The 27,012-nt window shown below is 41.2% G+C and overlaps 1 protein-coding gene across 6 annotated transcripts in view; it reads right to left on the bottom strand.

Annotated features, from left to right (window-relative positions):
• FAM110B (family with sequence similarity 110 member B) overlaps positions 1-27,012 on the bottom strand; it is a 144,514-nt gene that overhangs the window by 86,736 nt on the left and 30,766 nt on the right. For 5 of the 6 annotated variants that reach the window (XM_046641587.1, XM_046641588.1, XM_046641586.1 and 2 more), the window contains one exon: positions 23,323-23,419. The gene's annotated coding sequence lies outside the window, so the exon portion shown is untranslated. Of the gene's footprint in view, positions 1-6,155; positions 6,195-23,322; positions 23,420-27,012 lie in introns of all 6 variants that reach the window. The other variant, XM_046641589.1, reaches the window with a different exon arrangement.

The raw sequence follows: 27,012 nt of genomic DNA, 5'->3' as shown, positions 1-27,012 counted from the left end.
CTATCAGGAGGTGCCAACAGGGTTTCATATCCAACTTCACTCCCCCACCGCCAGGTATATATATACAATACATAATACTATATGTTGAAAGCAAACAGAAAAATTTTAAAAGTGATGAAGTGAAATGCCAGTGAAAAACAGAAAAACATTTTCAGGCAGGCCAAATATTGAATAGTTTATAGTAAAACATAAAAGGCACTGAGATAAAATAATTGAAAATATCTTACTGAACCAGTAAAAAAAAAAAAAAAGGTCTTAAACCTTTTTCTTGCCTATCTATAGTGACTGACCTAGGGATCTCATGGCTCTAGATCCCACAGATGTGCTAACGACTCCCACGTGTACCTCTCCAGTCCGCCTTCTCCCTGACCTCCGGACTGGTGTATTCACCAGCAACTCACCGTCTCCATTTGCATGGCATCAGCAGCTCAAACTCAAAGGGTCCAAAACTGAGCTGCTAAACCCACTCTCAAACCTCTCCCCACCATTCTCTCCTCCGCTAGTTAACCACAGCATCCTTCTTCTGGGTGCTTTGGCCAGAAACCCTGGAGTCACCCTTTATGTTTCCTATCACACCACACATCCAAATTGTCATTAAATCCTATACACCCAATTTTCAAAATATTTCCAGAACCTAACCATTCCTCACCTCCTACACAGCTGGACCCTGGCCCAAGCCACTGTCACCTGTGCTGTAAATTACTGCAACTGTCTTACTGGTCTCATCCAGTCTAAGCACAGCAGCCACAGAGACCCTGTTAAGATGAAGGTCAGACCAAGTCACTCCTCTGTCCAAAACCCTTTAACAGCCTCCCACGGCCTTCAGGGCAAAAGTCAAAATCCTAACAATAGCCCTACAGCCCTTTCCACTCTGGCTCCAGGTAAACCCTCTGACCTCAGTTCCGACAGCATGACAGCCCCCTCCACTCCTAAACACTGCTCTCCTGGCGGCTCCCAGGCGCACTGCCAGGCCCCTCCTGCCTCAGGTGCCACTCCTCTGGTGGTTGGCTGAATTCAGTCCCTTGTGGCTGGAGGACTGGCATCCCAGTTTCCCTGCTGGCTGTGCCATTCTCATCCCCTAGAGGCTGTTCACCGTTCCTGCCACACGGCCCTCCCACAGCTCACCTCTCTAAGGTCGGCAGGACAATCTCTACTCCAGTGTCCTGAGACTGAGCCTTACAAGATAGAACCAAATCATCACCTTCACTGGATCAGTCTCACCCACGCAGCACAAGGTCATCTCAGAACTCCGCCTACCACACTCCCCGAAGTGCACCCACCACCTCTCCCCTACATCATACATCCATCCTCAGCCCTACTTTACTCTCTTCTTTTTACCATTTGAAAGACTAAATATTTTATATATTTATCGTCCGTACGTCTGCTCCCTCTCACTGAAACAAGCCTCAGGAGGGCAGAACCTCCTGTGTTTTTGATTATTGCTATATCCCCTGCCTGTAGAAGAACAGTGCTCAAAGCAGATTATCGATAAATATTTACCGAAGGAATAAATGATTTACTACACAGGTTTCCTTTCAAAGCGTCAGCATCTCACATCCCTGATTCTATGGCTAAGCCGCAGATTGCTATGCCCTCTTCCGACTGTCACTGCATTGCAGCAGGACTGTGTTCAGACACAAAACATGAAGCTAAATGTTCTCTTTCCCATGACAACAGCACTATCCAGTTTTATTTTATTGATAGTTTTATCAGCCAACTATGTGGTGAGAACTCCACAGTGAATATTTGCAAAACCAGCATTTTATACTTATGTGAAAACAGAGACGTTCAGTGTCCGGTTCCCAGGCCCATAGATAATTTCTGTGTTTGTTTGTTTATCTTAAAAATTCTTCAGTGAAACAGTGGAGAGAATAGGAAGTAAAGACTAAACTCCCCTTGAATGCTGACTCCAAGAAAACCATGCATATATGACTGGGTGGGGGGGGGGGGTGAGTTAAACAAAGAGAGAAGTGTGGCATTCAGAAGCAATGAATATCCTATCGCTAGAGTAATATATATTACAGATCCATTATCCATCTCATTTAAAGGTATGTGGCTTTTTGCAAGAGGTAGGGGAACACGCAAGGCCAGAGGCTGTAAATGTGAAATACAAGTCCATGTAAAATACACACTGTATATCCATTTCACCCCACGTGCTTCTAGTTAGCAACGTTTTTTAGGTGATAAAAAAATGTATATGCACTTAAAACAATACTCATAAACCCACTGCAATTGCCAACTTCTATAACAAATTGATGATTTACCTGCCACACAGCCTAAAAACCATTCACACATGGTCTCCACTAGAAGTAACCAAATGCTCCTCAGGTGATCACAGGTCATAAAAGGCAGGCTGATTTTCTCTTTTACCTTGTTCAAGATTGCCCACTCTTCTTTATTTTACTAGCACTACTACTATTAATATAATTCAAGGAACACAATAAATTTCTAAATCTCCCTTGCCACTGATAAATGAGCAATCACTTCTGAATTCCTGGCAGGTTTCTGCTCTGGCTTATCCTCTCTAACCATATGTACAGTTCCCAGGTTCATCTGCCAAAAAGAGTGATTCTGGCAAGTCACTCCTGTGGTCATGAACTCAGGGCAGCTCCCTATGGCCTGCCTCGTCAAGTTCTTAACCCAGATTAAGCCCTTAACCTGGGTCAGTTTGGTTTCTACGTTAATGGCAAGACCCCGCACCCTTGACCAGGTCCTCATTTGACCAGGCTCCAGGGCAAATGGCTGAAAGACAATCATAAACCTAAACCCTAAGCCCTAACTGACTGTAAAAACATCCCTTTATACAAAGGACAGACTGCTTCTCTTTCCCTTAGAAATACACACGGTTAAGAAAGAAAAAAGTCCATAAAACACAGTCTTCAGCATCTCAAAGTACCATAAGCATGGAGGTAAATTCGGCATTTCCTAAGCATCTTAACCGAACTTTCTGTGGAAGCAGAATTCTAACACAAACTCCAGGAACTCCCCCTCCCTGATGGACTCACCCTGCAAAATCCCAGGACAGTGAACACAACCGATTTTACTCCTTTGATTAGGCACATTCTCTGGCACATTAACCTTAAGATAAGGAGATTATCTGGAAGGGCCCAGCCTAATCTCATGAATCCTTTAAAAGCAGAGTTTTCTGTGGCTGATCAAAGAAGAGAAACCAAAGAGATGAGAAATGAGGGGGATCTGACCAGGGATCTTGCTGCGATGTTGTAAGAGAACCTGTGAGAAGATACGTAAGAAGGCCCAACGCAAGGAATTGCGAGAGGCTTCTAGAAACTTCTAGGAACTGATGGTAGCCCTTGGCTAAGAGTGAGGAAACAAGGAGCTCAGTCCTGCCAAAAATCTGAATGAGCTTAGAAAAAGATTTTTCCCCAAAGCCTCAACTGAGAATGCAGTCCGGCCAACACGTCAGTGTGAGACCCTGAGCAGAGAAGCCAGCTTGAAAGACTTGTGACCTACAGAACCATGAGCTAAGAAATGGCTATTGTTTGTAGAAATTCGATATGCAAGCAACAGGGAACTAATGGGCTTTCTCCTAAGCCTAGCCTCTGACCTTTACAACAGGTGAAAAAGAAAGAAAAGTATGAGAGGCCTCCAAAGAAATCTCTATCCTTCCCACAAACCATGAAATCCGGCAACCAGCAGAACATACAAATCTTAATGATAGTGACTATTCTAAAGATTATACATAAGCAATATTTTTCAGAAATGTCAAAATAGGAATTAGCCCTTCCATGATATTTTATTAATGTTATATCAATAATATCAACATCGACACTAAAATTTATCTAGGTTTCTATGACATATATTAGGAAAAGTGTTCATCTTTTATTCATAAAAATAGCAATTGATTATCTACTATATACAGTAGCCTTTGTAAGTGCTTATTGAATAATGCCAGGGAATGCTAAGATAAAACATGGCATTCACATATTATTACAAGAAAAAGTAAATATTAGAGGATGTTGCCCCACTGTTTTTTTAAGAATAAACATTAAATACTAAAATATAAGTATTCTGCATCTCATTTTGCTTTTATAAGCAATCCTGCTGTTATTCCAATTTATAGACATTTGTTCATTTCTACTCCACGCTAGGCACTAAAAAAACATACATAACTATGTCAGCTCCTCATGTTCAGTCCCCCAGTCTACCGAGAGAGAAACAAGTCTATTAAGAATTGAAAAAAGCAATTTCAATCAGTATAACATTAGTGGTATGCATGTTGTGGAAGATGCAGCGTAGCCCAGGAATTATATCATGTTTGGCACGACGGTGGTGAGCGATCAACTAAGAAAGTGTACATCTCCATCCAGCCATCCAAAACTATTACAAGTGAAACAGAAACATCTGGTCTAATCAAGGGCAGTTCCAGCATTTGTTGTGTGCTTGAGGACTGAGACCAACTACATTTTTTTATTAGAGAAAACTAGCTTTTCATTAAATACTTGTATCCATTGTAGTCTGTTTAAATATGAAAGGCATATTTGACAGTTCTTCATCTGTCACAACTAAATTTGCACATGTCTAATACAACAGTCTGATCACAACAAAATTTTGCCCATCCACGAGAAGGAAACACTGTTTTGTTCACTAACTTCTAAACTTCCCCAAATAGAAAGTTATATTGAAACCAAACTGACTCCTCAGAAACAGAATGGAGTATATGAGAGTTTGGGACCTAAATCAAACACACTAAACTTTTATTCCTGACTCAACAATGTAAAATGACAATACAGTCACGCACCACAAAACATTTCAGTCAATGACGGACCGCATATACGATGGTGGTCCCGTGAGAGTAGTAGCATACCATCTAGGTTTGCGTAGGTACACTATGATGCTCACACGATGACGAAATCACCCAACAACGCATTTCTCAGAACATATCCTGTTATTAAGTGACACACAGCTTAACTGTATTCTTGGAGACACACCGTGATCAAAATAAAAAATATTTAACATTACAGTTCAAGAACATACACACACACTCATACTCAGTATCTTTACTAGTCCTGCTAGGAAGAAATAAAAATCTTAATCCTTATCACTCTATAATGGTTTTTCCTAGGTGAGAAACTTCCCCATGATAATGCTTGTCTTATTTGGCATTTATTTTTAAAAGGATGAGCGTGACTCCTCACACAAGCTGTTTTCAAATTCTACCACTAAAAATCATTCCTAAAAGAAATTTCTTAAACTCAGTCTTTAGATGTTTAACATCTGCTGTGTGCTAGACAAAGTTGGGGATGCAAAACAAGTGCTCAGAAATAACAGACAGGGAACAAACGCACTGCCTGGACGCAGCGAAACGGACACCGCCTGACCCGGGGCCTTAAGCAGTTTATACCGGGGGGAGAGATGTCACTAATAGACACACAAAAAATTAAGAAGTAATAACATAAAACAAAAACAAAGCATCACTGAGAAGTTTACACTTAGAAATTAAGACAGTAAATTTGACCTTAAAGGTTTTCTACCACATTAAAAATAAAACAAAAAAGAAACCACATTGATAATTCAAAACTAACCATGTGATCTTAAAACAGTAAACGCTATCAATTCAACCTGGAGTTTTGTGTTTAATCGAGGCATGAGAGGACTCTTCAGTTTTTCTGACTGGTCCACTTAAAGAAGGCAAGAGGCCAACTCTCCCTGTGTGCCTTACGTGGAAACCAGGAGAACTCGGCCCCCTGGAGAAATACCATGTAGCGCAGTCATTCTACAAACACATGAACTAACACAAGAGGAGCAGGCACAGAAGACCCCAAACAGATGATCCCTGCGGAGGGGCTCTGTCCCAAAAGGCAGGCATCCTGCCTGGCAACACAGTCCCCCAGCTGCTCCGTGGCCGTACAACGCAGAGGGGACTCAGGAAAGCCGAGTGGAGCACTCACTTTATTTAGAAATGGGGCCTCTTCAGTTAATGGATACCAGATTTTAGCTACTTTACTTCCTTTAACTCAGTTACTAATGAGTAAACATTTATTCTTAAGAAGAAAAATCTAAAGACTAGCAGCATATTTGCCAATGAGAACCAAAGAAGGCACCGAAAGGCAAGCTTGAGGGGTCCCTAGCACAGCACTGAGGAGCCTGGGGTCTACAGTCCACACGCCAGTGCCCACCCCAGCTCCCCCACATACCGCTGGTGTGGCCTGCACATCTGCATCTCAGGTCTCCACCTGCCAAAAGGAATAATGAAAGGGACAATGACAGTATCTATGAAGTGCACTATGGGTCTGGCACTGCATATTCACACTAGACCCTTATAAAGCAGGTACTGGGAGGACAATAATATAATAATCATAGAATGGTACTCACACTATAGGGTCGTTGCAAAGATTAAGTAACATAAATGTACTGTGCTCACTGGCATTTGCCAGGCAAACAGGACATGCTCAGTAAATGGCAAGTATTACCATGACTTGGCTAAGTGCAGAAAGGGGGCAGGGATTTTAAGTAAGGATGTGAGCAAAGAAAAAGAACAGGCCTGCAAAAAGCACTGAGGGCCTTAACAGATCAATCCAGATGAGGAGAAGGGCTCCAAGGAGAAGAACAGTGATGGCTGGAGAGGTGAGTTAGAACTCCACTACGGCAACAGGTGAGTGCCCAACCTACCATATCTATTGCTTTACCCCCAGGGTCTATGGGAGTTAGTAAAAGGTTTTCAAGAATGAAGGGGACATGAAGATAGGATTTTTATCAACACCTATATGCAACATTCAGGGTACACTGAAAAGGAAATACCTGAGGGACAGACTAGCCAATCAGAACTGGCTTCAGCAATACTATGTGATAAAAGAAGATGAGGGCTTAACCTGGAACATTCTGGAAAGAGAGAAAGGGTAAATAAGAAAGAGTCAAAGAACAAAAATACTTAATGAGTGAATGCCCAGGAGTTCAGGTGATTCTCCAAGGTTCTCCAAAGTTGGTTCCTTAGTAATGAAAGCTCAGTGGCACTCCAGGAGAAAAGCCAGGAGAGATGCTGCTTTGGCAGGAAGGTCAGGAGATCCATTCGTGACATGGTGAATTTGAGACTGGAGTGGAATATCAGTTAAGTGGATCTAGCAAGTGGCATAAATGTTGAGATAACCGATGAAGCACAGTTAGAACCAGCAGCAGGTATGATGTTCCGGGTGAAGAATGACAAGAGGGCTGAGACAGAGCCCTGGTGGATGGACACACTTAGGTCACAGGAAGTGGATGGACAAAGAGGGCAGGAAGGGGAGATGAGAAACTCTGACGTAGGAGGACAACAGAAGACAAGACGGAGCAGCAAATCACAAGGTCCTGAGGTCAGGGAAAAAAGGAATGAGTGTCCCTGGTTTGTAAAAGAAGATGGAGATCCTAGAGAAAGTATAGAAAAGAGGCAGAGCCGAGGGAAGGTAGACGGGAAAGGAAGGCAAAAGATGGCCACAGATAGGACGACAGAACATACAGACGCATTGTTAGATGGTGAGACAAGGAGGGGCATAGAGTGGAAACTCCACTGTGGGGGCGCAGGTGTCAGGGCTCAGCAGGGTAAGAACAATGGTGAGATCCATGTTAATATTCCTTTTAAAATAAAAAACGTTCAGCGCCACCCTATCAAACCTGCACTAAAGGAACATTCAATGCTTCTACTTTTACCCTCAAAATATGAACAGATAATTTTCCTGAACAGAATTTGCAGGTGCTTCTGAAAGGGACTAAGAGAAAAACCTTTGCAAAATACTGTGCTAAACAATTCACCACTGCCTGGCTGTGTCATAACGGACTGTGTGTAAGCACTCTGGAGCTTCAGGCTGGGTTTAGGATTATTACGCAAGCATTTAGAATCGACTCTGCATTTCAACAGCATGTATATAACCCAGGGAACGTGAATTCATTAAGCTTTTATGCTAATAACTGTTCTGGCGAAGTTGAAAGAGAGTTAAAAGCAAAGAAGCTAAAATTTAAATTAAGTCCTACTTTGACATTAAAAAATTTTTTTTTCAAAATTCTCAAATTGGTCGCCAAGCACACTAACCTCCTACATGAAGAAGCTATTTTTTAAAAGAGTAAAATCTCAATATTCATTATGCACGTTAAACAGCCTCTCACGTTTTACAAGAGAGCAGTCATTTACCAAAACACATATAAACTTACAAAGGCAGAACTCCTTTATTACCGTTTGATAGAAAGTTACCTCTTCAAACATTAAGTATCATTGCTTGATTAATATCAGTTTAAAAAGAAGAGAGAGAGGGAAAGGAAAAGAGGACAACAATTAATTACATTCCCATGAGGTTTCTGGTGCCTCAGGTCAACTGTTGAGCCTCAGTGATGGAACCACAGCCCAGGCCTGGTGGCCTCCAGGGATGACGCTGAGGTGAGGGAAAGAAGAAAGAAAAGCGGCAGCTTTCAAGTCCACCCCAAGATAGAGCTACAGTTTCTGAACACACTCTAGTCCTCAAGCCTCACAAGCATCCTACCCAAACACAGACCATGATGTCAAAGCTCAAGTTCTTAATATTCACCTCTTCCCTACAGATAGGCTGGAACTCCTGGACTAAGGCATAAGAATTATTTCACCATTTGAAATCCTACAGAATGCTCGTGTCATTGATTCCAAAAGACGTGGAGTATCTCATTCTTCTTGCACAGTCTTCACAGGAAAGAAACTGACTGAGTTTCCATTTTCTACCTAATTAGCTTCACCCCTGGAATACTATTTAAGCATTGTTTGAAAATGCTCCCTACCATGACCATGATTTTCTCTTCACAACTCTTCCATCCAGCTTTCTTCTGCTTTGAGGGTGTGCTGACATTATGGTTGTCAACAACATCAGCTCTAGAAATCTGTCATGTGTATAACAGCCCCCTCAGTTCAAGCCATAAGACCTAAGACCCTGTGTCCTATAAAGGAAATTCTCTGCAGCATTTGTAAAACCACAAGCACCGCACATTCAATTGGACCACCACCACAACAGTAAATCGTGACCCCACAGCCATCATTTGGCAGAACGCCGCAGTGTAGCGAGAGACTGGAAATGCAAGATTTAAAACTGCACAACTAAGGGCTGCCTGACATGGCGTCAATCACTCTTCTTACAAAAGTGAACGTGAGCAGGTGATACAGGTCAAAGATGACGAAGGGTTGTTAACACACATCGCTGTGTTCATCCATGGTAAGATGTGCACACAGATTTCCTTCTTCGAATCTCTGCTCTAAGGGGGTTCCCAAAGATGAACCAGCAGAGAAGAAATTATAAATGCATAAATGGTACTAAGACATTCTGGTTCTCTCAGGCTTGTTAATGGGTGACCACGCGCTGAACGAGGATTCTTGGTATACATAATATAACAGAAAGAACACAATACGTGGAATTATGAGGCGTCAGTTTACACCTGACAGTTAACGCCTGGGTTCCTACAATCTTTCTGTGCCTCAGTTTCCTCATTTACGAAAAGGGCACTCTTAGAAAATGCCACAAAATGTACAAAGGATTTCTGAGAATCCAGAAGTTGTAGAGGACTAAATTATTATGATTTTGTTTTAAAGTCTATAGTTCAGTATTAATATGTAGTAAGGGTTAGTTCTGACATTTTATCTGCATAAAATATGAAAATTCAATTACAGCTAATCTGATAATGCTAACTTGGTTACCATGCTCAATGAGTGTTGCACTTTACTTGTCTTATGTTATGCTCTTAGCTGAAAGAAGGAAAAATTCTCCTTAGAGGAATGCCTACCTTTTGGTATTACAATCTTAATATAATTTCTTTTAATTTTTTTATTGCAGTACAGTTGACATAGAATATTATGTTAGTTTCAAGCATACAACATAGTGATTCAATATTTATATACATTATGAAATGATCACCACCATAAGCTTAGTTACCACCTGTCATCATACAACTGTTATTACAGTATTACTGACTATATTCTCTATGCCATACATTACATCCCTGTGACAGATTTCTGACAGGAACTTTGTACCTCTTAATCCCCTTCACCTTTTTCACCCAAATGGCCTCCCCTTCTGTGCCCCGCCGCCCGCAACCACCAGTTTGTTTTCTATATCTATGAGTCTATTTGTTTGGTTTTGTCTGTTTGTTTTGTTTTTTAGACTCCACATGTAAGTGAAATCATATGGTATTTGTCTTTCTCTGACTCATTTCACTCAGCAAAATACCCTCAAGGTCCATCCGTGTTCTTGCAAATGGCAAGATTTCAATCTTTTTATGGCTAAGTAATATCCCACTGTATACATATACCGCATCTTCTTTATCCATTCATCTATCGATGGACACTCAGGTTGCTTCCATATATTGGGTATTATAAATAATGCTGCAATGAACACAGTGGTGTACATATTTTTTTGAATCAGTGTTGTTGTTTTCTTTGGGTAAATACCCAGAAGTGGAATTGCTGGACCATATATGGTAGTTCTATTCTTAATCTTTTGAGGAACCTCCATACTGTTTTCCATAGTGGCTGCACCAATTTACATTCCCACCAACAGTGCATGAGGGTTCTCTTTTCTCCACATCCCCGCCAACACTGTCATTTTTGTTGTCTTTTTGATAATAGCCATTCTGACAGGTGTGAGGTGGTATTTCATTGTGGTTTTGATTTGCATTTCCTTGATGATTAGTGATGTTGCGCATCTTTTCACATGTCTGTTGGCCATCTGTATGTCTTTGGAAAAATGTCTATTCAAGTCCTTTGCCCATATTTTAATCGGATTGTTTGTTTTTTTGCAGTTGAGTTGTATGTGTTCTTTATATATTTTGAATATTAACCCCTTATCAAACACATCATTCACAAATATCTTCTCCCACTTAGTAGGTTGCCCTTTTTGTTTTGTTGGTTTCCTTCACTGTGCAAAAGCTTTTTAGTTTGATGTAGTCCCATTTGTTTATTTTGGCTTTTGTTGCCCTTGCCTGAGGAGACAGATCCCAAAAATACTGCTAAGACTGCTGTCAAAGAGCTTACTGCCAATGTTTTCTTCAGGTTTTACATTTACGTCTTTACTGTATTTTGAGTTTATTTTTGTATACGGGGTAAGAAAGGACATCAGCTGCATTCTTTTGCATGTGGCTGTCCAGTTTTCCCAACACCATTTATTGAAGAGAGTATCTTTTCCCCATTGTATACTCTTGCCTCCTTTGTCATAGATTAATTGACCCATATAATTGTGGGTTTGTTTCTGGGCTCTCTATTCTATTTCACTGATCTATGTGTCTGTTTTTTGCACCAGTACCATGCTGTTTTGATTACTGTAGCTTTGTAGTATAGTTTGAAATCAGGGAATGTGATACCTCCAGCTTTGTTCTTTCTCAAAAGTGCTCTGGCTATACTGGGTCTTTTGTGGTTCCATACAAATTTTAGGATTATTTGTTCTATTTCTGTGAAAAATGCCATTGGTATTTTGATAGGGATTGCACTGAATCTGTAGATTGCTTTGGATAGTATGGACATTTCAATACTGTTAATTCTTCCAATCCATGAGCACAAAATTTCTTTCCCTTTATTTGTGTCATCTTCAATTTCTTTCTTCCACATCTTACCGTATTCAGAGTACAAGTCTTTCACCCGCCCTCCTTGGTTAAATTTATTCCTAGGTATTTTATTATTTTTGATGCAATTGTAAGTGAGACTGTTTCCTTAATTTCTCTTTCTGATAGACTATTAGTGTATAGAAATGCAACAGATTTCTGTACATTAATTTCGTATCCTGCAACTTTACTGAATTCATGTATTGGTTCTAGCAGTTTTCTGGTGATCTTCAGTGTTTTCCATATATAGTACCATGTCATCTGTAAACAATGACAGTTTCACTTCTTCTTTTCCATACTTTCGGTCTTACAAAATGAAAACACTCCTTGGTTTGTGCTCCACACTGCAGTGGTTTGCACAGGTGGCCCCTGAATTCTAATCAACAGATAAGACTTGAACTGCTGTAATCAACTAATGGATACGGCCATCAGATGGAGCTGGGGGCCGAGGGGCACAGTGCAAAATGGGTCCGATGCGATAAAAGGTGTCACATAAAGTAAAGCTGTTCACAAAACATGCAAGATCTATGCTTCCTGAGTACAGAGAGTGCACAGTCAGACCAGTAAACAGTTCAATCCATTCAATGAGTCACTATTTATGGAGCACCTACAGGGTATCAGGCACCGGTCTAGGCCGTGGGGATAGAGCAGCCAACAAACAGACAAAACTTGCTGCCCTCACGGGGCTTGCCGTGTAGCTCTACTAGTCAACTTTCTAACTGAAGAGGACACAGCGGCAAGGGAGAGTGTGATCGTGCTGTCAGGGACAGGGGACAGCACTGTGCAGCCGCGATCACTGCTGATGTATCCAGCGCTGCCTTAAGCGGTTAAGAGAACGTAATTCTAATGTGCTCTGAACACACAACCTGGTCGGCTCGGCGCCTCTCCTCCTCCTGCAATAAACGTGGCGACAGCCGTCCTGACTGCCCAGACCTACACCGCACCGACTCACTGTCGGAGTACAACTCACGTCACTTCACTAACTTTTAAAATAACTCTTTAACAGACTTTTAACTAATCAAAGCTGCTTTAAAAGAGCTTTTTATTTTAGCCAGCTAACTCATTATTTTCTAAAACTAAATAGTATAAATGTTGTATAACCTATTTAATACCGAACCTATTTAATTGATAAAAGAGTTTGAGGGCTTTGTTTCCATTCACCCGCACGGTATTTTGTCCTTTTCTCATGAGAATTTCCAGGTGCTGCCTGACTTTAACCACAGCTGGTACTTTACTAAAGAACATCCATGAATCCCGGAAACCTGATGTGTAAGTGAGTTTTGTTGGCTTGAAGCTAAGTGGCAGCTGAAATATTTCAAATTGGCTTTTATTTTATTGGATAAAGTCCATAATTTACAAAACTGCTAAGCTGATTATTTTGTAAGTATAACGTCCACAGTCTGGCCAACTGGTGTCCACCTAAATCAGAAATCAGTACAGGTACTTATTTTGATTCTTCGGTTGCAATCCAGCTTCTTTATTTACCTACTAGCTGCTGCCTTCAAATGGACACTGGAGCATATGAAGTCTGCGAAAGGTGGCTTTGATGCACTAAGGCAAGCTCATAAAGCATGGACTATTATCATAGATACAATACATTAATTTTCTGTATGTTCATGGAAATTTTCTAAATAAGGCTATCACTTTTATAAGTGTATTTATTGCTTATAAAGGGCTGTGCACACAGTTGTACAGGCTGTGTACTGCACAATCTGGAGTCGCCATGACCATAGTGGTCCATGTGAGTGGCGCCCCAGGACTGCAGATGATTCACTTGTATATATGCATGTGGTACCCTGGAGCACTCAGATGTGGGTATGAGCCCACACCATAGAGAAAGTAATTCCCAAGTAGCACAGACAAGGTGTTTCATGAAAGCCACCCCAAACATATGTAGGTACCAGAGAAATAGTAGCGATATTCACTGGTTCAAACACCTTCCATAAAAGGGTAAATGTATATTCACACCGTCAAACCAAATACAAAGGAATCAGGGACACTATACACATTTTTCTGAGAGGCAGTACAGTATAGCAGTTAAGAGCATGGCATTCTCGAGCCAGTCTGATTGGGTTCAAATCCTCTGTCACTACTTATTAGATGCACGACCCTGGACAAGCTATTTCACCTCTCCATGGCTCAGTTTCTTCATCTATAAAATGGGGATAACAGCAGGACCTAACCCAGAGCTGTTATGAGGATTAAATAAGGCAGTCCCTGGAAAGCAGTTAGAGCAGTGCCCGGCAACAGGAAACACTACGTCAGTGTTCAGATTTGGTATTAGCACCATTGAGCAAGAAAATCAAAGCGGAAAGAGATGAAGTAACTTCTCACGGCTTTAAGAATTTGTCAGTGATTCATCCCAGAATGAAATGAAAGCTCTTGATTTACCAGGAAGAGTCTTCCTCAGGCGTATCATACTGCTTTACCTTCCAACCTTCTGACAGAGGGAAAACCCACGACCTGAGGTGACGCATCTGAGAAGCAAACTCCTGTGAACCCAAGCACTTTGACTACTGACACGGGTTGTCCCTAACGGGCCACCTGGGCTGACCCACAAGGTGCTCTGAACCCATGTGACCCCAGCACCTGGGCTGACATTTACTAGTGTACAAACAGTGGACAAACAACTCCAGTTTACACAATCAGTCGTCAGTAAGACTTCAAGTCCTAGGAGGGCATACTTGGTGAAAAGCTCCTGCGTCCTGCCCTGGTAAGGCGTCTATTGCTTTCATTCACGTTCTTTAAATATCAGCCAATCCCTGGTGCATTATGGTCACACCTTGGAAAATCACCTCATTCATTTAGTACAAGCATTCGCTCCTGGTGCCCTGAGGAAGAAGTGTACGCATTATGAAGATGTAAATGTCATGCAAAGTCTCTGAGGCTGAAAGGAGCCAGGTGTATTTCCAGAACGTGAAGTGGGACAGCTAGAAATCAGAAGAAGTCCTGGCATGTTAACAAGTGGATGCTTTTTATCTATTTCAATTCTTTCAAGACCCAGGGAGACTCGATAACCAATTTTGACAAAAATTATAGCTTTTACGTAGTGGAAAACAAAACAACATATGCAGGAAGCAAGTTCTCCACCCACACCTTCATCTAGTGTACTAGGAAAGTAAGCCCTGCCCCATAAGCCTCTAGTACACAGACGGTGCCTGCATCATCTGGGGGGCCAAACAGTCCAGAGAACCCCTTAGACCATTCTCCAGGGGCTGCATCAGCATCCCCTATCTAGTTCCCCTCTCCTAAGAAATGAGACTGGGAGATCCCACTGGGCAAGATTACAATTTGTAAAGCAAAAGATCCAGGCTAACTAGAAGTCTGAATAAGCTAGGAATAGATATGCTGCGTAAAACAATCAGTGTAAAAAGTGGCCAAACGCAAATGGGTCACAAAATATCATCTCTGCATGACATTAACATTTCACCCACAATTCTCATTACTGTTGCATTTAGCCAGAAAATCAGGAAAAAGCATCTAAACCCTGTTTCTCAACAGCTTAATAAAAACGCCTATGTTCTATTTTTAAATCAATAACATCTGTGATTTTAAAGTATCTTTATCACAAAAGCAATTAGTGTAATATCCTGGATCAGGTATAGAGTATGGTATCTAAAAAGAAGGAATAACATTATTTTCAGTCCAATAACATTATGTGTTCAAACTTCTGCCTGATTATAATAGTCAAATCAAAAATTCTATGTCTTAGGGAAGCAGCGAAAGCAGAATCTATTTCTCTTCATGGTGATCATGGGGAAAGGAAAGCTTGGAAAGTTTACCAGCTTATCAGAGGCCAAATCCTACTAAGAACTGAAGCAAGCCCCTTGCTGATTTCATACCAGAAAGACCTGGGTACCAGGAAATAAGTTCAATTTTGAGTACTGCTTCTCGACTTAAAGCAGAAGTGAGCTGTCTGTCAACCACTTGGTAGTCAGATCAGCAGAGGATCACCGAGTCCTACCGCTTAAACTGAGAGAGTGCTGATGCACACATTACTTCAGGGAAAGTCCTCACTTCCCAGATGGTTCACGCCAGGAAGTGCTGTTGACCCAAAGTTCTTCCTCTGCCAATCAGTGTGGCACAAAACCTCATGCCACATGTCTGTGACAGCTGGTGACCACTATGGAGAATAAATTTCACCATCCAGAGTAACGTCCTCACCTTGCTGACCTGGCAACAAGACTCCTCTGCTTACAGCACGGCTGCTCTGATTTCCTCTGACTGTGGACTCCCCAAAATGGTCAGAAGCTACAGAATAATGACAAAGCAAAATGGGGGAGGGGCGACACACAGTAACACGAAAGCACACTTGCTAACACGTTGGCTGGAATATCACCACCAGTTAAGTGATGGGGACAACTGAAAATATATAATCATGATAGGATGTTTTAAGGTTTGGTAAAAGGTAGAATAGGAGAAGAGTGGGAAAGGTCATCATGTTTTAGATTAAAAGGGTGGTCCCACTTCTTGCTGGAATGAACATTTCCATGTAATGTTCATTCCTGTGGTTATGTTACTGGGGGGTGCCCCAGCAATTAAGATTTTCCCCCTTTCTAACTCCCTGCTTGAAAAAAAAAGGGTGCATTTGTCACTAAAATTTATTTTACCAATAAACCATCATACGCCAAAAAGGGTGCTCAAATATGGACAGCAGAGCAAGGAAACTTTTCACAAGTGAACATTTGAAGCCTCGTTTAAAAAAACGCTGGTCCTGATTTAGGGAGAGACCATCCAGGAGCTCCTGGGTCTCTATGTGCGCATACATCAGTTTCTCTTTGTGAGCATTATTTTAGGTGTTGTTAAAATGAAATACCTAAAGAAAAGCAAACTGCTTTTGCTTGCTATACGCTTAATAAATAAATAGTCACAGAATGCAGATGGATTAGCTTTTGGGACAGAATAATTTGTGCCCAAACCAAGAGTAGGAAAAGATAAAGGTTTTGCAGGGAAAAAAAAAGTACGGGGGGGGGGGGGACCATTCAAGGCGAGTGAGGCAGGTACAGTTTGTCAAAGAAGACACGACCTTCGGAGGAGGCTGACTGCTCTCCAGGTGACTCAAACCTCTGAATTCAGCTCTGAAATTCCTGTTGCACTGCCCACCGTCCAAAGGACTGGCCTGGCTCCTAACACAGCCTATTAAACAGAAGTAGTTTATGAAATTACTGTTTCTCAAATTGTGCAGAAAGAGTACCAGGGAATAAAATTTCAAGACCATGTCAATTCAAGGCAATCTCACCTTGGTAAGATTTTCTCTACACAGACGGTGAGAAGTTTGAAAGGGAACAGAAAGAAAATGGAGCAGGTGACAAAACCCTTCTTGCTCACTGGACCACTGCCCGTGGTACTTCAGAGTTGCCTCAACGCCCCTGCCAATCAGCAGAGAATCAAACAGGTATTGAACACATTAAATTCACTCTGAGGGAAATGAGTTTACTCTTTGAGTCAAATTAAGACTAATCTAAGCTCTTTTTGCATTTTTAACATGACCCACACACAGGGGGATCGCACAAGGAGCTGGTCCTCCCAACACTGCATGAGGATGACTCAGGGCTCATCTTACCTCCCTAGAGCAGAGCCACGGGGCCCTGGGATCCCCAGCCAGCCAGGTTAACTGTAACCTGATCCCGGGCACGGCAGACCACACCCCGCAGATTCACCTCAGAAGGACACTGGGGAAATGCCTTTCATAAACCCTGATGCAATGCTGACATGCTTTCCTCTGCTCCCTCAGGGAATTTCTGTCAAAAAATCTCTGTGGCCCTGTCGATGTTAAATTTAGCGAAATATGGGATCAGGTAACAACTCTGGCAGATTAACTGTGCGCTTCTCAAAGGCAGGAGCCCTGTGTTTCCACACGGTACTGTGGTGCCCAGGGCACATCTGTTAAGTGAACAACTGAATGAACAAATGCAGACCATGGCTGTTGAGGAAACTGCTGAATGCCAGCTCTGCTCCTACAGGTCCCAGCTGAAGCACAGCTGAGCCATACTGGGGTGGATATCGAAGGCTCATCACTTTTAATATGATTTAATGCACTACTTTCCATAAATACTTCAATCACATGAAAAATACCTACAGTAAGAACAACAGTAAAAAAGATATCTTTGTTGCATTCCTATAAATATATTAAATGAAAGTAACTGTAAAATGGTCTCGATTTTCTCCTCTGTAAAATCAAGGAGTTGAAGTCAAATGTGCACTATCTCTATCTTAAACATGCCATGAGTTCAGATGCAAAAAACGCACAGTTTGGACTAAACATTATCAATAATGTTCCCAGGGTTGATGAGGAGTGATGGCAGCTTCGCCACCTGATACAGGGTGAGTAATACCTGAGATTTAAAATTTAAGTGAAAAGAGGTCACAACACATTTCTATGTCATCAGCAATCACTCACAGAGGGAAGGACAACACGCGTTTTCAGTAGCTACAATTATCCTCCTAGCAGTACCTTTTGAAGATTAAGAAACAAAAACTGGGTGAGTTACTAGGTCAGAAAAACCTAGAATTCATTTGATCCCATACATCCTGCATTTGAAACCAGATAGTCCCTGCTTGTGTCCCGTTTTGGTGATGTCTATCTGTTCAGCTGACGGAGAGGAAAGAAAGAGCAGCCTCTGAGATGAAACGCTGACGCAGTGGGTGGAGAGAGAGAGGGAAATCAAGATAAGGCAGCACAGTGGCGGTGGCCCTGAACAACAATGAGAGAAAGAGAAAACAAACACCTGTGTTCCAATTCTGATCAACTTAGACAACAAGTCAGAAAACACAGCCCAGAGCAGTACTCTCTGAAAAGAGATGCTGCTAAAAAAAATGATTATAAACAGTATACCTCATTAAAACAGAACTTCGTCTTTATGACTGAAGTGTGCAACTTAACTTGGAAACATTTTAAATCAATAAAATAAACAAATATCCTTTCAGAGAAGGATAGCTTAATTACATATTTGTGTACAAAACCCTGGAAAAGTGCTAAGTATTGTTTTGTTTTTTAAAGAATCATATGAAACAATCAGAATTCATTTGCTGTAAATAACAGGCTTTGTAGAAGGTTAATCAGAGCCTAGAATTATAGACCACGTTGGGGGGAGAAAATTTTTAACATACTTGTATCTTAACACCACTAATACATCAATAGCTTAATGGTCTCAAAAAACACAGAAAAACCGAAACCTACCATCAGATGTTTTTCTCCTTCAACTAAACAATAAAACAAGGTAAAAATAAATAAATAAATAAACGTAGGATTGGACATCAATCAGGGAAAGTCAGGCTAGGAAAATCTAAGTTTACATTACAGAAATTCAAAAAATAGTATCCTCAGTACTTGGAGAGGGAAAATTCAAATTCTTGGGCTTTGAAGGGTCTGAAGAACTGTATCTCCTGCTTAAATGGTTTACTCTTTGATGGTACTGAGGTACAATCAACACCAAAAGTAAATAAGGAGGCAAACTCAATGAGAGCTTAAACCAAAGGTTACCTCTGGGAAGGGTGTGTATGGAGGGGAGGGTCTCACTAATTTGTCCCATTCAGAGCAGCAAGTGAACTACTCCATGGTTTTCAGAAACTTTCAGTTGGCGCTGATACAAATTTTGAGAAGTAGCTGTATTTTTTTTACATCTTTAATCTCAAGACAAACCATATGTGCAAACTATGTGCAAAGCTATGTGCAACCATGTAACAAAGTCAAATTTTTAAAGTTGCGTAAATTTCCAGAAAAAATCATAATAAAAAGAGGCTAACATCCACAGTTGGGAAGAACATTACGATAAGAACCGGCAGATAAGAGAATAACTCTTGATTTCAAACAGAACATAAATCTGGCTGAGCCTGGGTCTTTCCTGTGAAACGAGGCCACAACACTGTTCTCTGCCAGAAAATAAGGATGCTAATAGAGGCAGAATGTTTTCTTCCCAACTTAGCTGAGAAAAGATGTAGCAAAGGGCATTGACAAAACCACCTAAGAGGTAGATTTAAGTCAATATCAGGGATGTATCATCATAGATTCCAGCAGAGAGGCTGACTGCTCCCTCCCTTGGGTGTTCAAGCAATCAAGAAGGGTTTACCAGAATACAAGTCACAGCAGCAGAAAGGACAGGCGTGGGGGCATTATCGCTCAAGGCTGGTTACTGCTGTTAATCTGAATTCTCCTCAGGACCTCCAAAGAAGAAGTCCAGGCCACAGCCCAGGGAACACTGCGAGAGCAGGGACAGACGGGGTCTCGCTCTAAGTCCACCTCATAAGGAGGCAGGAGGTAGGGGGAAGAGGATAGACAGGGCATGAGAGGAACAGGGAGGGAGGGCAGAAAGAAAGAAGAGACAGACTCCAGCCCATCAGCATCCTAAACATAGGAGAGAACAAGAACTAATTTCACTGCAAATATACACAAAATATCACTCCCACCGAAATGTCTTTATTTACAGTTTAAATTGTGTTACAGCAATACTACAGGCACATTTGAAAAGTCATCCTATTCTCAACATTCTCACAAAGGCGTTTTCAGTTCTCCAATTCCCTTGCTGCGTTCTCAATTTAGTTCCCATCTTCACTGAGCATGCCTGATGCCAGGCATGGGTGTAAAAATAACAAGACAGGTCTCTGTTGCCAGAAGGGTTCAAAACATTCACCTTCTAGGGTGACTCAGTCACTGGAATCATACACTCTCTTCTTTAAAATACATTCTTAAGCCAAGTAATGTTACTTGTTTCAAGCATACAAAAAGCAAATGTGTAAAACAAATGGTAAAAAATTCTAATACATCAATGATTCAAATGTGTTTTGGGTTCAAAGTAGAGGGAAAAGAATGTCAAAGTTTTCCCTATAAGCCTCATTTAATTTAGGTATAACAGAATCAAATGTTATTAATTTGTTTCTCCTTTTATAGTTTTGGGACAACCACATATAGCACGGGTGATATTATTTCAGTATTCTTCACATTTAAGAATGATGAAAGAAAGGCATTATCTAATGAGAGAGACCAAAATAATTACGTATATACATTGTGATCAAAGACACGTGTAGGCTAACGGAGGCTAATGTTATTCAAGATCTAACATCCTTATTAAGTTAGTTTAAAATTTCATAAAAATCCGAGAAAATACTGCCCTTTATATTTAAAAAGTGGACACTGACAAAAATGAAAGGATTATAGGAGTATATAACTCAACTATTCACTCCAGTTGTCAATCATAACCAAACTCTTTATGAACTAACTTGTGACCAAAGTGTAGACAATGATGTAATAAACTAAGGATGAGATTTTAAACAACATAAGTTGCTAATAAATACATCCTGTCTGGTTGGCAAACTGAACTTGTAGCGGTTCTTGTCTACCACTGGTTGAGATTAGGCAGCATTTGGGGTCACAATATCTGTCCCATTCTGAACACATCTGCTGCTAATGCTACTGTTATTTTACCATTGTCACTCAGGGATACCACTCATTGAGTTCACTATGTGCCCGGTACAATGCATTTTATATACACCACTTCATTTAATGCTTATAGCAACCCTGAGAAGTAGATATTATTATCTCCATTCCACAGAAGATGATAGTAACAAAAGCTATTAACATGCCTTAAATATTTCCCATGTGTCAGTCTGTGTAGCAACTCACTCATTCAACGTTCACACAAGCCTATGACACGGGTACGACTATTATCCTGATTTGACAGATGAAGAAACAGAGGCATAGAGAGCAAACAGCTATCCCAACGTCACATATGTTATATGTGGCAGAGTCTGGATGCTGACCCAGATCCTACTAAGGCCAAAGCCATACTCTCACCCACCAACTCCGAGGAGTCTGGTTCTCCAGGCCTGCCCTCTGTCTCACAGATGAGAAGAGTTACCACAGCAGACAAGAGGGGACCAGGGCTGGTTTGGCCAGAGCTGGACCACCCAATCCACAAGCCAACTCATAAACCTGCCTGGGACCTCCCCTAAGTTTCCGTGAAGAAACTCACAATGAGAAAACTGAAGTCCTGCCTCAAAGCTGGCACAGCTCAATGTCCCGGAAGCACATGACCTAAAGGCCAGGGCTTCTAACTGACCAGAGCACAAGGCATCACAGAACAATGAGCCTTGGTCTGGGCAGATGCCCTACGTCCATTCAACGGTCATCATCGCTGTGTAGTTACTATGGCCCACTATGTGCCCGACCACACTAGGCTCTCTGTTAGCGCGCTAAACAAGCCTGAGCGACTGACAGTGCAGGAAACAGACAAACTGGGTAAACGGTGGAACAAGGGCTGTAGGAATTGCAACAAATCGTTTTTGGATAGAGTGGGGGCATCAAGCGTGGGGAAGGGGCCAATTCTCAGGTATGTGAGGAGGCAAACAAAGGCTAAAGGAAAAAGATCATAGGGGAGCCAGGTCTTGGAAGTAAGGTGATGCTCCTGCATCCCAGGAGGGAGCCAGGAGGCCATGGTAAGAAGCAGTCCCATTAGGAGGAAGACAACTGGAAATCAACCAACTAACAATTGTCAACTTCAGAACAGACAGAGGCACGATGAAGAAATGACACTTAAGTCTCAAGAGCCATGCTGGAGTGGACATACCACAAAAGAGGTTTTCAGCTTAGGGAGAAGTTCCACCCACCCAGCACCCAAGACAAGGGTGCTCGCCTTGACTGGGCAACACCTGGGTCCAGGTTCTCCACTGAATACTAGAATGACGAATGCATTATTAATGCAATGGGAAGTAAGTGGCAGCTCGACTACAAAGTGACTACAAGACACCACCAAAATGAACCAAGTACGTGGGGACACCACTGGCCCCCAACTCACGGAAATTGACGTTTCAATTAGCAAGGGCCAAGAACAAGAAAGAAATGAGGTGCTATTTTTAGCAGAAATTATGAAACCATCTTTACGCCAGATATTTTTGCTCACTGGGTTAAGGCACTTATTACAGACTGCACAGCTTTATTAACAACATTGGCATGGAGAAGAAAATAATTAAGGTGTGTGCACCCAAATTTAACCAGGATTATCTCTGGGGAGTAGTGGCTTTAGCGTTGATAGTCACATTCTATGCTATAGATCGGTAACATTTAATTTTTTTGCAACATATGTACTATGTTAGTTGGCTGGAAAAAATATACCAGGACTCATGCCAAGTGAGAATATTTGTAATTTCACTAGTCAGGAGACAGTATGCTGCTGCTGCTTTACTTGTCCCCAAGAGTGACCGAGATTCTAACAGTCCAAATTAGGAAGGTTCAATATCCCTTGAAGTTGCAGAAAAAGCCACTGCAGGCAAACACCCAGGCCGCTTCCAAGAGGGCCTGAGAAGTGCATGCATTTCAGGGCCAGCAGGGAGAGAGCGAGCGAGGGGCAGGAGCTGAGGCCAGCCTGGCAGCCAGATAGCAGAGCAGTGGTCAGGGAGGCGGCCACCTTCACTGAGCTGGTTTTGGCCAAGCCCTCCCATTCCTGCCCCGGCGTGGGAGATAGGGATGAAGAGCGTGTGCCCAGAACAGTGCCTGGCACAGGACAGACTCCACAAATGTTTGCTGAATGAATACAGAGAAAGGAGGGAGGGAGCAGAGGAGGAGAGGAGAGAAAGCTGACGGAGAGAAGGAGGAAGGAAGAGAATGGAGGCAGAAGAGGAGGGGAAGGAGGGAGGGAGAGTAAATAGGAATGGACAAGGGAGGGGAGAATCAGGGAGGGGAGAATCAGGGAGGGGGACACCTAAACCACACTCAAAAAATAAAAGGTTGTATTTGCTTTATAACCATCAGAGTTATACATGAATTTAATAACATAATTTTTAACATGTAATTACCTTTTATTTCCTTTTCAGGTCTTAGAGAGTCTTGTCAACTTTCGATTCAAGACCAGAAAGAACAGGACAGGTGCTCTGGATGTCCAGTTGGGGATTTCTAAAGGAAAAGGACACAGATTAAAAATTATTCTGGAGACTAAAAATGATTAATTTTTAAAGTATCATTAAATGAAACCAATTTTCACTTAATAACAGACAGATCATATTTCCTAATATACCTGGGGAAAAATTGGGTCTAAAAGCCTCTTTCAAATATAGTTCCTCTAGCAAACTTTAAATTGATTCTAGAAGGAAACAAAAATCAACCCTAGGGTAGGCTTTGTTCGTGCATTTAATGGAAAACAAACCCAAGGAGCCTGTGTACTGCCATCAGCCGTGGAGACCCCGGGGTGCCTCCTCACCCCTGGAACCACCACATCCTCTAGTTCACAAAATCAGGCAGGAAAGGATGCAGCCCCCTCGCAGACAACTGTCTAACTGGGGAGGGAAACAGAGAGACTACACTTCAGAAACTCTGTTAATGGCTGAAGGGGAATAATATGTTACAAATCAGCATCTCATCTTGTCTTGTTTTCCAAATGCAGTTCCAACAGCAACTCATAAGCACGTACCTAGTCGTCCTGGGACTCCCCTCCCCTGGAGCAAGGACAGACCTTGGAGGCTACACCGCCCCAAATGAAATACAACATTTCATTTCCAGGAAGGAAACAATTAACCTTGACCGGGCACACACTCAAGCTCAGAAACGTGACTCCGCTTTACAAAGAGGGAAGAAACTGAGGCTTTCTGAAGGGAGTCATGTCGCCAGGTCTGTCTAACACATAAAGCTTTTTACTATATTTGGAGACACTTGAATGAATCAGGAAAGTGATTGTTATCTGGACATCTGGCAACGCAAAAGAAAATATCACGGTGGAAGATTTAACCGTCTTCTCCTCTGGCATCTGCTCTCGTCGTATGCCATCAGTCGAAATAACTACCTCTTTATGTTGACTTGAAAGTGGGAGCTAGCAGGCAGGGAAGGAAAATGCTCTGATTGCAGTAGCTATCTTTTTTGTTGAGATTTACTCAATATTTTGCATGGTCACAGGAGTAATACACAGTGAAATATTTTAAGGAGGCACTTGGGACTTCCACAGATGATGGCTAACAACCACTTCATTAACATCGATGCCAGCTTCCCGACCATCGTGATCTCCTTTCTGGAGTGATGTGTAATGAACCATATGCCAGGAGTTTATCAGTAAGGCTGCAAATCTTGACCTAGATTTTGTACAGCCTCAAAAAAATGAAAAGAAAGCCTGAAAATGTCTATTTAAGTAACAAGACTGATACCTCCCACTCTCACATTTAAAACACTTTCAAAACAATCTACTTTCCCCTGTCCCATGACCTAACAATGTTCAACAAGAACATAAAGCAAAAATTAGTACTAGATTAAAATAAAAATAAAAACTCCAATTTCTATGGCTCTTTTTGATTGCTTACTACCGGCAATTTAACATTTTATTTTCTCTGCCTGCTGAAACATATGGGATTCCAGGAATTCAAATGAATAATATCACACACACTTAACAAGACGTTGGAGAGATTTTAATCCAAAATACCTTTGGGCCCAATTGAAATTGATTGTGACTCACGATAACAAAGTAAAAAGGTTTGTATTTCACTATTTTGCAACCAGTATTTTTTGTTTTGCCCTAAAATTCTATCAAAAATTCCTTTTCATCTTTATCATCAGTTTTGCCTTTTCTTTCTCATACTTTTGAAAAGAGAAAGTAACAGAGCTGAACCCTTACTCTAATGATTCAGAGATAGAAAAGTCATACAATTTTGATTGGAATGGAGAATAATACCACCTATGAAGAATTTGATGATTGGATTTATCTTCAAAGTTGCCATGTGATATCCAAACCATCCTAATAAAAATAAGTCACAGCACATATTCTTGAAGCTAAGGGATCATCTTCTGCTCCAATCTACTCATCTCATATCTGAAGACATGAAAGCCCAGAGTGGTCAAGTGACCTCTCCAAAGTCACAGAGCTAAGCTGGTCCTAGATCTCAGACTTCCTAGGTGCCAATCCAGAGCTCTATTAGATCATAAATGATCTTTAGTTTTCATAAACAACCTCTTAAGAGCTTGTAATTTCATCTATTTTTCTATATATCTATTACTCTACAGAGCATGAACACGACTTGCTGAGTCAATTCAACTTTATGTCAATATGAAACAGTACTCAAAATTATCAAGAACATTCTCTGCATTTTGTTCCGCTGATAAAGCTAGATTAAACCATTAAAGCCCATGAGAAATCTGAAATGAGATTTGGGACACTCTTAGGTTGTCAATCCTAGATAATCTACTCTAAAAATAGAATTTCCCTTTCGTATTCATAGTCAAATCACAATCATAGCTTTGCTACAATACATTTTCAAGCAGATTTTATAGATAGCTATCAAGCAAAATACAGGTATTCTACAGGCAAAGTTTTACATCAGCAGTTTTTAGAATAAGAATTTCAATATAATTTACTATTCGATCCATCAGTTGAGAAAGAACTCTTATTCTCTAAAACTCTGGAATCATTCAAGAGCACTTAATTTACCTAGATCAGCAGTTTATTACATTCCACAGTCATTTGTGGACTCCCTGGTTATCTCCATGGTACAATGCTACATGCAAGAGAACCAAAAAGCAGGAGATGACGTCCTTGCCTAGTGTAGCCTGATGACTGAGATCATTAAGGAGGCTTTCATGGTGGCAACTGAGCCAAGCTTTGCACGTGATGAATATATACGTATGAGTGTGCGGTTAGAGGGTTAGTTAGTAAATTCACATGTGGTTTTCCCAGAGAATATGAGTTGACATTCGGTAGAGAGTGGAGAAGCAAGGTAAGACTAAGTTAAAATAGGCAACAGAGGACAATAGAATCCCTCTACACACACCCAAAGGGGCAAAGAAAGGGCAGAAACAAAACATCCATTGAAAGGGATTCCTTTCATGAAAATACGCCAGCAACAAAATACCTTCCTTATATTTCTTCATATAAACTCATTGATGGTATTAAAACTCATTGCCAGACAAACTCCATTAAAAAAAAGATTGAAACACACACTTTCAACAAAGAAAATAAACAAATGCCAAGTAAGCACAAGAAGTTATCTTCAACTTAATTATAGGGAAATGCAAAATAAAACCTTAATAAGATATCACTATATACTCAATAGAATGGCTAAATTTCAAAGGGCAAAAATATCAAGTGTTTGCAAGGATATACAGAAACTGGAACTCTCATACAAGGCTGGTGGAAAATTTAAAATGTTACAGGTATTCTGAAAAATAATTTGGCCGTTTCTTATAATGTTAAACATATACTTACCATATGACCCAGCAATTCCACTTCTAGGTATTTACCTACGAGAACGCTAAAGACACAAATCCCACACAAAGACTTGTACAAGAATGTCCATAGCAGCCTTATTCATAACAGTCCAAAACTTGAAAGAACTCAAATGTCCATCAACTGTTGAGTGGATAAACAAATTGTGGTATATCACATAAGGGACTACCACTCAGCAATAAAAAGGAAAGAATTACTGATGTGTGCAACAACATAAGTAAGTCTCAAAAACATTATACTATGGGAAAGGAGACAAACACAAAAGACTAAATGTATAATTCCATTT

The sequence above is a fragment of the Equus quagga genome, chromosome 16, assembly GCF_021613505.1.
Source record: "Equus quagga isolate Etosha38 chromosome 16, UCLA_HA_Equagga_1.0, whole genome shotgun sequence".
Lineage (NCBI taxonomy): Eukaryota > Metazoa > Chordata > Mammalia > Perissodactyla > Equidae > Equus > Equus quagga.
This window is presented reverse-complemented; position numbering and strand designations above follow the sequence as displayed.